At 35.1% G+C, this 3,956-nt stretch overlaps 1 pseudogene; it reads right to left on the reverse strand.

Annotated features, from left to right (window-relative positions):
- Positions 1-476: 476 nt before the first annotated feature.
- On the reverse strand, positions 477-595 carry LOC112482619 (annotated as a pseudogene).
- Between the last annotated feature and the right edge of the window lie 3,361 nt (positions 596-3,956).

The following is a 3,956-nucleotide window of genomic DNA, read 5'->3' on the forward strand; positions in this document are numbered from 1 at the left end:
TTCTTTAATAAAAGAATTTAATTCATATATACATTCCTGGCTTTGAAACTTCAGGAAAATTATTGTACTGCTTGGGTGGCTGAAAAATTCTTGGCCCTGGGCATTTTAACTATAATTGCTCAGAAATGTACAACCTGTTACATCTTATTCTCTAACTACAGTAGTTTTCTCTATAATAACTGAACTATTCATACAGAACTCTGGATGCTGCCACGTTTTCAAAGTGCCTTTCTAGAAATCAGATGATGTGAACGGAAAACTTATCACAGGAAAACATAAATAACCTCCTAAACTAATGATCATTTAAGCTTTAAAGTGTCTATTTATCTGATGTTTTCTGAGTTAGTATTTATTTCAGTTCTTTTTTATGTATGTCTTTTCTTTTCTTTTCTCTTTTAGGTGAGGTAACCCTTGGTTGACCTCACAGATTGCAAGGACCTTGTCCACTTACAATCCCTTATCTTTTTTATTTTTTACGCCTACAGCATCTGGTCTTCCTAGGTGGTCTCCCATCCGAGTACTAACCAGGTCCGACCCTGCTTAGCTTCCAAGATCAGACGGGATAGGGTTTGTTCAGGGTGGCATGGCCGTAGACTATGTAAGTCTTTAAGTTGCAAATTCTGATAGGAATTATATTGAGAAACTTTAGGAAAAATGGTAGAATTTTCACATGAGTCAGATGATTATTTTTTTCCCTTGTTAAATTGGTTTCACTTGCAAATTGAAACATTTGGATGCACTAGTCCTTAAGAATCATTACAACTCCAACATGTTACTCTTCTATTGCTCCATAGAGAAACGTATCCATGAATTAATATTCTAGTGGGTTATATTTAATATAGAAATCTGAATAAAGGGTCTGAACCGCACTGCTGAGTTCAAAGCTCAGCTCTGCCACTTACTAGATCTTGGGCAAGTTACTTCACTTCTCTGAATAGTTCTGCATTTGAAAAATGGAGCTAATAATAAGACTTAGGGTTATTAGGAAGATTAAGTAAACTAATACATGTGATATGTTTAGAGCAGTGACTGACACATAGTAATGTTAGCTCTCATTTGTTCATTTTAGTGACAGGACAAATCTTTTTATTCTAAGGTTTGCTTGGAATTAATTATATTAAAAGTTATAACAAGGCTTTTTCTGGTTGTTTTACACATCACTAGCAAAGAGCATTTCTTTTAATTTTTTCAAGGGAATTCAAGAATTTCTTTATGCATTTACTTATTTTTTAATAAATATGGAATTATAGAACTATTAAATGTCAGCATGTGATAGGACCTTAGAAACCATCCAATGCTGATGATTTTTTTTTCTTTTCCTTCATTTTGACAATGTTTAGTAAACAATTTCCTTCAATTCTATTGAGGTATAATTGACAATTGTATATACTTAAGGTATACATGGTTATTTGATATATATATACATTCTGAAATGATTACCACACTAAGCTAATTAACACATACAGTATCTCACATAGTTACTATTTTGTTTGTGTGATGAGAACACTTAAGATCTACTCCTTAAGTATCCAATACAGTACCATTGTTTTTCAATAAGACATTTTAATTTCAATCCATTTGAAAATATAACACATTAAGCCAAGAGTAAAGACACTCTTATTTTTAATTCACTAAATGTATTTTTATTGGGATCAACTATCTTTATATACATGGCTTGATTTCTTGTATACATCATAATTTACTTTTTTAAAAAATAAAAATTACATATATTTAAGGTGCATAATGTAATGTTTATACATATACATAGTAAAATAATTACTACCGTCAAGCTAATTAACATACCTATCCATAGTTACATTTTGTGTGTATTTATGTGGTGAGAGCTCCTGAAATCTACTCTCTTAACAAATTTCCAGCATACAAAAAAAGTATTATTAACTACAGTCATGCTGTACACTGGCTCTCTTATCTGTCCTACGTAACTGCAACTTTGTACCCTTGACCTACATCTTATTTTTCCCACCTCCCCATCCCAGTACAGTCACCATGCTGTACAGTAGATCCCCAAACTTATTTATCTTATAACTGAAAGTTTGTTTCCTTTGGCCAATACTTCCCCCTAACAGAAATTCTAGAGTCCCTTGAACATGATTCGAAGGTCATCCTCAAGACTATGCAGGATGGCTGAGAAAAGATGAGCCTTTATGGTCTCTTATCTAATTTCACCAGTACGGCTTTGCTTTCCTCTACTTTATATATTGCATTTCTTGATAAGAATTTAACTCAAATTTCCTCATTTGGCAGATGAAGAAACTGAGCCTTAGCAAGGTGAATTGATATACTCAGGGACACACAGCAGATGAATAGCAGACCAGACATAAAAACCAAGTTTCCTGACTGCACAGTAGACCACATTCTACACCATGCTACCATGGACATTTCCAAACAGATGAAAATAAAAAATAAACAAACTCATAAACAGCAATAGCCAAAACCCCCCACAGTATCTCTAGGAAATAACACCTCCTTTTTGTCAAGCCAGATTTCTTCCACTTGATACAAGTAATAAAATTAAGCTAAGGGAATTACAATTTAGAAGTTAAATAAGATACCAGAGACTGGGCCTTTAGATTGTTTTGTAAAATCTTCAGAGCCTTAATCAGATTTAACTTGCCTATCTATAGAAAAATGAATAATTGTTCTTTTAAAGGAAGAATCTCAAGGGCCAAATAATTCATATGTGTCAAGTATGAGATTCAGGGGCGAAAACATTTCCTATGGCTCTAAAGCAAGCATTATAATTTGAGGTTTCCTGACAGCTTTATTTTATTTATTTATTTATTTATTTATTTATTTATTTATTTATTGCTAGGAAAGAAATACTAACCTATCTTTTCCAGGCCAAATGCCAAGTTAGGCAATTACCCTTTGCCCACTTTCTTTCCTCAAGCTGTTTTAATTAGATAAGAACTCTGCCTTCATTTCCTTTTGTGAACTGAAGTGTTGCCACATGCCTTTCAACAACTGTTAATGCCCTAGTTTGCTGAATGCCTTTCCCTTCGGAAGGGAAAAGGTTTTGCCCTAAGTTCCTGGCTTTCTTCAGGGTATAAAATGCTTTCCAAGGAGCAGAGGGGCTAGGGGGAAAACTTTTCATGTTTCCCAATGCTAGATCTCTCAGCTTCAAGTCTGCACCAAAGAAGAATCAATAAGCCACACAGTCCCTGCCTGCCCCAGAGATATTTGGTAGATGTTAAGGGGAAAGCTTTAATAAAATGCTCAAGAAAGAATTAAGTAGATCAAAGTCTTGCAGTCAATCCTCCACCCTGCACCCTGTCCCTTAACTCCTTGAAAAACTGCCCAAAGAAACAATGGATCCATAAAGTCACAGAAGACAGGCAGTCTACTGACTTTCTCCATCTCATCAACAGCATGACTTTTCCACAGCAGCAGAATAGCAGTGCCCAGTGTCCACTGGAGCAAGGCTTTGTACTCAGAAAGAGCTGAGTTCTAGTACTAACTATTCTACTTAACAGTGACGTTATTTTAAGCAACTTCTTGAAACCTCTTTCCTCAGGTTTAGATAGTTTTACACTTAAAATATCTTAGAGCTGTCCCATATCAGCAACTTCTTTATTATTTTTTATTTTTATTATTTTTAATGGCTACACAGCATTTCATTATATTAGCTGTACCCTTATTCAGCTATTGACAATCATTTAGGCTGCTTCCAGTTTCTTGCTCTGAGAAGCAATGCTGCAGTGCGGGTGAGTCATTGCACACATAGGAATAAGTCTGTGAGATTATAAGTGGAAGGGCTGAGTAAAAGGCTCTTTGTATCTGAAAGTTGGACTGATTGTGCCAAATTATTCTCCATGTGGTTGACCCTCTGTGCTCACACCCTGGACTGCTGTTTCCCTATGGATATCTTTGCTGAAAAAAGCATCTCATTGAAGTTTAATGTACATTGCTCTTATTGCCACGAAGGGCGAGCGTCC

Source organism: Pteropus alecto, unplaced genomic scaffold (genome assembly GCF_000325575.1).
Source record: "Pteropus alecto unplaced genomic scaffold, ASM32557v1 scaffold185, whole genome shotgun sequence".
NCBI lineage: Eukaryota > Metazoa > Chordata > Mammalia > Chiroptera > Pteropodidae > Pteropus > Pteropus alecto.